Source organism: Otolemur garnettii, unplaced genomic scaffold (assembly GCF_000181295.1).
Source record: "Otolemur garnettii isolate 467f Iridium unplaced genomic scaffold, OtoGar3 scaffold00001, whole genome shotgun sequence".
Lineage (NCBI taxonomy): Eukaryota > Metazoa > Chordata > Mammalia > Primates > Galagidae > Otolemur > Otolemur garnettii.
The window spans coordinates 29,341,339-29,349,033 of record NW_003852396.1 but is presented as its reverse complement, the minus strand read 5'-3'; the positions used below and the strand labels follow the sequence as shown (position 1 = coordinate 29,349,033).

The following is a 7,695-nucleotide window of genomic DNA, read 5'->3' as shown; positions in this document are numbered from 1 at the left end:
AAAAAAAAAAAAATAATAAACATAACAGTTGTATAGAAAAAAGGATAATTAAGAATAGAAAGAATGGGGGAAGGGAATATCATAAAACATTATGTACTAATTACAACTATTATAAATACTAAGATGGTAAAAGGAGGAAGAGAATTAAGTAGTCTACTATTATGTAAAAGTTATATATTTTTTTGAAAACCTGCTTAAATATTAAGTTTCAATGGTTTTTTTAAAGATAATACAAGATTTAAAATTAGGAAGACGTATATTCAAGTTCCTGCTCCAATGTTAAAGAGACTTACTACCTAAGTCTTAGCTTCATCATTGTAAAATAACAATACTTATATACCTATTACATTGTTACAAAAATCAAATGAGAATATAAGGAATACAACAGTTTTCAAACTCTAAAGTGTTATAAAAATGTGAATCACTATTTCAAGGAAGGTAACTGAACTTAGTATAAATAATAAAGATATGGACAAAAGCATGATATGGGCTAAAGCCCTTAGGTGGTTGTGGCTCTTGTTCTGATTTATAAGCAAATGACAGCATAAAGAAAATGATTTGGAAAAGACCATAATTCTCATTATAGTCTTTCATAAGAATTCTTCTTATAATCTCAGGTCCTTCATAATTGTAATGTGTGTGTTTATCCCCAAGATAAAAGAAAACAGCCATAGTAGAGAAAATTTTGAAAAGAACATGAATTGTAAAATTTTACAGAGGAAGAATTTTAAGTAAAAATTGGTTCTGATCATGACAGAATAACTCAGATCAGACTACCTTTCTGTAGTCTGGAAATTGTAAAAATTGGACAAAATACATTTTTTAAAACTGTGAGCATTAAAGAACAACCATGTACCCTAGACTTAAGGGGCTGAGACGTGAGGGAAGGGAAATATACCTAAGTAAGCTCTAAATTCAACTTGACTTTTTTTTTGAGAGAGAGAGTGTCACTATGTGGCCCTTGGTAGAGTGCCGGGGCATCACAGCTCATAGCAACCTCAAACTCTTGGGCTTAAGCAATTCTCCTGCCTAAGCTTCTCAAGTAGTTGGGACTACAGGCGCCTACCAAAACACCCGGCTATTTTTTGTTGTAGTTGTCATCATTGCTGTTTAGCTGTCCCGGGCCAGGTTTGAACTTGCCACCCTCAGTGTATGTGGCTGGCGTTGTAACCACTGTGCTATGGGCGCCAAGCCTCAACTTGACCTTTTTCCTACAGAGCATTTGTTGAATCATGGCACCAAGAAACACAGGATATAAACAGAAAGTGACATTCTTGCTAGACTGTGGAGACAGAGGGTGGAGTTCAGTGATGCCAAAAGAACAGGAACTTGAGAGGAAAAGATCTGGAAACAAGGATATGGCAAAAAATCAAGTCCAAAAATCTGTATGCAATTTCCCCTTGAGTTAGAAAGTAACTTTTAAGAGGCATGTGCTTGGTAAAACTCCAAAAAAGCCAGTAGAGGAAAGCAGCCAAGAGAGTAATGACTGAGCAGAGATTGGAGGATTAGAGCATCTACATAATGTTGAAAAGACAAAGTTTAGAGTTCAAGTTTTGTCAAAGTGGAAGAGAATGGGTAAACACCCTGTGTTTTTAAAACCCTAGGAGTAGGTGAAACAGACCAGTCCTAAAAAGCCTAAAATTAGACCATACCAGAATCAAGGTAGTCTAATAGAGTGCAATCTGCCCACCAGAAGAAAATTTAATCATCTTTGAAAATAATATGTTCCAGAGCCTCTACAATTTTTATCCACAATGTCTAATACCATTGAGGCATACTGAAACAGCAGACTCAAATAAGTGAAAACCAAGTAAAATAGCAGATAGCAAAAATAGACTGATTCAGATAGGGAAATTATAAAACAGAGATTAGAAGTAACAAGTTTAAGTGGATAAAGAAAAAACATGAAGCATTGTATCAGAAACATGACATATAATTTTTCAAAGTACTAGGATACAAATCCTAGAACTGAAAAATACATTAAGATTCTAAAAGATGAGTTTTAAAAGCAGATTAGAAATGGTGAAGTCGAGTATGATTGAATTGTCAGATAGACCAATGTAAAATATTCAGATTGAAGGACAGAGAAAAAAGGTAGAAATACATAAAATGCAGAAAAAGTACAAAAGATAAATGGACAAAAGTCAAAAGGTCTAATAGCACAAAAGTCATAAATGAGAGGTAGATGGAATTGTCCTGCTGTAAGATGATAATTCAAGGTAGATCATAATAAATTAATTTCGAACAAAGCATGGGGAACAGTAAAATTACTGAGTCAAGGTAATACAGTAAGTTAAGGAGGCATATTAGATAGAATCCCTAGGGTAATTACTAAAAGACTAATATAGGATTATAAAATGAAGAGGCTAACTGTGGAGGAGAAAATAACAACAAAAAATACAAGACTGCCAAACAAAACTAAGATTGTTCAATATCTCTAAACATCAGGAAAATGCAAATCAAAACTACATTAAAATAGTATCCCATACCTGTTAGTATGGTTATTTATAAAGAGATAAAGAATATTGGCAAGGTTGTGAAGAAACTGGAACCTTTGTGTGTTAGTGAGAGTGCAAATGATGCAACTGTTACGGAAAACAATTCTGATCATTTTATTGAAACTTTCAGGAAAATAGAAAAAATAAAAACGAAAGGGGATAGAGACCCATCTGGGCAAAGATGGTGTCTGCCAATATTATAATACTTTAAAAGCATTTAGCTACCTCTGGTACTTTTCTCTTATATTGGTGGAATGTTTCTCAGACATGAGTTTAACCAACATTCTTAGGCGATGTTTGGTGAAATTTGACAAATCCTCATATTTGTGAATTTACTTGTTTTATATTATAGCTGATAATAATGCTGCTTATGTTCTAAGTAATTGTTAAACACTACATACAACAAAAAAATGCCCTAGTCTGGATGGCTTCACACCAGAATTCTATCAAACCTTCAAGGAAAAGCTTATTCCTACACTGCAGAAATTATTCCAAAAAATTGAGGAAGAAGAAATCTTCCCCAATACATTCTATAAAGTAAACATTACCTTGATACAAAAACCAGGAAAAGACCTAACTAAAAAGGAGAACTTCAGACCAATTTCACTAATGAATATAGATGCAAAGATCTTCAACAAAATCCTAGCCAATAGACTACAGTTTCTCATCAAAGAATTTATACATTATGATCAAGTAGGTTTCATCCTAGAGAAACAAGGCTGGTTTAACATATACAAGTCCATAAACATAATTCATCATATCAACAGAGCAAAAACAAAGAGCATATGATCCTCTCAAGAGACGCAGAAAAAGCATTTGATAAAATCCAGCATCTTTTCTAATTAGAACATTGAAAAGTATAGACATAGGTGGCACATTTCTTAAACTGATCAAAGCCATCTATGACAAACCCACAGCTAATATTTTACTGAATGAAGTAAAACTGAAAGCTTTTCCACTTAGAATTTGAACCAGACAAGTTTGTCCTTTATCGCCACCACAATTCAACATAGAGCTGGAAGTTCTAGCCAATACAATCAGGCAAGAGAAGGAAATAAAGGGCATCCAAGTGAGAGCAGAAGAGGTCAAACTCTCCCTCTTTGTTGGTGATATGATCTTATACTTAGAGAACCCCAAAGGCTCAATCACAAGACTCCTGGAAGTGATCCAAAAAATACAGTAATGTCTGAGGATATAAAATCAATATCCACAAGTCAGTGGCCTCTGTATACACCAATCATAGCCAAGATAAGAAGCTGATTAAGGACACAATCCCCTTCACAAAAGCTTCAAAGAAAATGAAATATCTAGCAATATACCTAACAAATGAGGTGAAGGACCTCTATAAAGAAAATTACGAAACTCTAAGAGAAGAAATAGCAGAAGAAATTAACAAATGGAAGAACGTACCATGCTCATGGCTGGGAAGAATCAACATTGTTAAAATGTCTATACTTCCCAAAGCAATCTACAAATTTAGTGGCATTCCTATTAAAATACCAACATTGTACTTTCAAGACTTGGAAAAAATAATTCTTCGTTTTGTATGGAACCAGGAAAAACCCCATGTAGCTAAGGCAGTACTTAGCAATAAAAATAAAGCCAGAGGCATCAGCCTACCAGACTTTAGGCTATACTACAAGGCTATAGTGGTCAAAACAGCATGGTATTGGCACAAAAATAGAGACATAGAAATCTGGAACCGAACAGAAAACCAGGAATGAAACTAACACCTTACAGCCACCTAATCTTCGATAAACCAAACAAGAACATACACTAGAGGAAAGAATCCCTATTCAATAAATGGTGCTGGGAGAACTGGATATTCACATGTAAAAGATTGAAACTGGACCCACACCTTTCTCCACTCACAAAAATTGATTTAAGATGCATAAAAGACCTAAATTTAAGGCATGAAATGATAAAAATCCTCAAAGAAAGCAAGAAAAAAACACTTGAAGATACAGGCCTGGGGAAAGACTTTATGAAGTAGACTTCTGTGGCAATTGCAACAACAAAAATAAACAAATGGGACTTAAAGCTTCTGTACAGTGAAGGAGAGAACAAGTAAAGGAAATAGACAAGCTACATAATGGGAAAGGATATTTGCATATTTTGAATCAGATAAAAGCTTGATAACTAGAATCTAGAGAACTCAAATTAGTCAACATGAAAAAAGCCAACAATCCCTTATATCAATGGGCAAGAGAGATGAATAGAACCTTCTCTAAAGAAGATAGATGAATGGTTAACAAACATGAAAAAATGCTCATCATCCCTGATGATTAGAGAAATGCAAATCAAAACGACCCTAAGATAACATCTAACCCCAGTAAGAATGGCCCACATCACAAAATCTCAAACAAGTAAATTCACAAATATGAAGATTTGTCAAATTTCACCAAACATCATCTAAGAATGTTGGTTAAATTCAGGTCTGAGAACCATTCCACCAATACAAGAGAAAAGTACCAGAGGTAGCTAAATGCTTTTAAAGTATTATAATATCAGCAGACACCATCTTTGCCCAGGTGAGTCTCTGACCCCACCATTTTTTTTTCCTATCCCCTTTCATTAAACTTGGTCTGAACCTCAAAACAAGCAAAAAGTATTATCATATTGAAAAAGTTACAAATTTCTAGTAATTCAACTAGAGATTCGGTGAATGCACTGAAAATTTTAAATGCAATATTTTCAATTCTAGCTAGGAAGTTATACTAACATTAATTCCCTCTCTATACCTTTTACCAGTTTCTACCGTATCAGAAACACACACACACACACACACACACACACACACACACACACAGAGCACATTTTCTTCCAACTCAAAACCGTTGGTCAGTGGTCACAAAGTTTATTCACTATTTTAGCTTTAAAAGAGCTACATTTTAGCAAAGATAAAATAGGCATTCTTTGAAAATGAGTTCAAGCCAACAGATATTAGGTGAGTATACTAAATAGATTAAAATTTTATATATGCACACATATACTTTTTTTTTTTTAGATAGAGTCTCACTCTGTTGTCCCAGCTAGAATGCAATGGTGTCTTCATAGCTCACTGAAAGCTCAAACTCCTAGGTTCAAGTGATCTTTCTGCCTCAGCCTCCGAAGTAGCTAGGTCTACAGGTGTGCAGCACCAAACCCAGCTAATTTTATCTATTTTTTATAGAGACAGGGGTCTCATTCATGCTTAGGCTTGTCTGAAACTCCTAATCTCAAGTAATCCTTCCACCTTAGTCTCCCAGAGTGCTAGGACTATAGGACTGGGAATATAGACATCAGCCACCGGGCACAGCCCACATATACATTTAACATACTGATTTCACAAAATCATCTTTGGCAAATAGGGTGTAGCAGCCCAAAGAGCCTATGGCTAGGAGGAGTGAGAGTCATAAGAAATACCTGTATAGCTCAATAATGGAACACCTTGGTGAAAAGGGCATAGAGAGGGATTTAGCTCTCCTAACAAGCACGAGAGCTCTTGAGATGAGAGCATTGGTGAATTGGCAGTTTCTACACCTGTGGTATTGAAAGGCATGAGATCAGCCTTATATTAGGCTGGAGGAGAAGGCAGTTGGGAGCATGCACATTCTATCATGGACCCACTTACTCTGACTCTGTCTCCTCTCCTGCCTGCAGAACACCAGCACCATGTCTCTCTGCTGAAGATTACCAAGCTCTACTAAAGACTAAGATCTATCTATTCTAAGACTGCTTTACTCTAAGACTCTTTCTCTCTCTCTCCAGTTAAAGTAGATAGCTATCAGGCACCTAAAAGAAATTGTTCCTGAGCAAGGTAGCTTAGCGGTCTGCATCTGGAACCTAGTTAAGCCGGGCTGGAGACCTGGCCAGTCCTGGGTCCTGACAAGTGGTATTAGAAGCGGGATGTGACACAGGGAAGATCAGGTTTTTTAAATTTTTATTTGTAAAACAGTTCTGAAAATCAAAATGACAATTAGAATCAAAATATTGGATGGTTTCTAAAATATTATTTTTAAATAATTACTTTAATATTTTCTAAAATATTAATAAATCCACAAGAAAACTTTCATAACTAATTAGGTATCATGAAAATCTCCATTTTTGTAACTCTATTTCCAAAAAGATACAATTCAATCATCTATTCTAATCAGCAAACTTAAAAAAAATCACATTCAACAATGACATTTTCCTATGAATTTTAAATGTCTGTATAATCAAAGAAATAGGTCTACTTGAAACATGTGTAACCTATATAATTAAACTTTAAGCTCCACTGGGTTTTTAAAAATAAGTTTACTATATTGGTCAAAATGTGTCAACTTCCTTTAAATATGTAAAATGGCTTAAATTGAAGCTAAAATATTAACGTAATTCTTGTTTTTCAAGAATTAGTGGCATTAGTAACATTGTAATTATTTTAATATACAACAAACTATTTGCACCAAAATGTTTATGGCAGCTTAATTCATAATTGCCAAGATGTGGAAGCAACCCAAATGCCCATCAGCCTACAAATGGATTAACAAACTGTGGTATACGTATACTATGGAGTACTATTTAGCCATAAGAAAAGATGGAGACTTTACATCTTTTGTATTTACCTGGATAGAGCTGAAACATATTCTTCCTAGAATGATCTCAAGAATGGGGAAAAAAATCCAATGTACTCAATATCAATATGAAACCAATATACAACTTCATATCCACACAAAACATAAAACACAAATACAGTCTAGCAAGAGGGAAAAGAGAGTGGACAGAGAGCAGAGGGGGAGGAGAGAAGGCCATTGGATCCCACCGAATGTGCACAATGTGAGGGAGTTCACCCCTCACCACCTCCCACCCCCATGAAGGGCTCAACTACAACTCTGACTTTACCTTAGAACTGAAAACAATGGAACCTAAACATCTGTACCCTCTTACTAATTTGAAATAAAAAAATACATATACATACACCAAACTATACCAATATTTTTAAACTAAAAAGGTCTGTTCACTTGTGTTAACTTGAAAAGTGATATTTCTTTTTTTTTTTTTTCTTTTGAGACAGTTTCACTCTGTTGCCCGGGTTAGCAGGATAGAGTGCCATAGTATCAGTACCCTCAAACTCCTGGGTTCAAGCGATTCTCCTCCCTAGCCTCCATAGTAGTTGGAACTACAGGCTCCTACCACAATGCCAGGCTAATTTTTTCTGTTTTTAGCAGAGATGGAG

The 7,695-nt window shown here is 35.1% G+C and overlaps 1 protein-coding gene across 4 annotated transcripts in view; it reads right to left on the bottom strand.

Moving 5' to 3' along the window:
* Nucleotides 1-7,695, bottom strand: part of FCHSD2 (FCH and double SH3 domains 2) — a 274,562-nt gene that overhangs the window by 129,912 nt on the left and 136,955 nt on the right. The gene's annotated exons all lie outside the window — the stretch shown is intronic.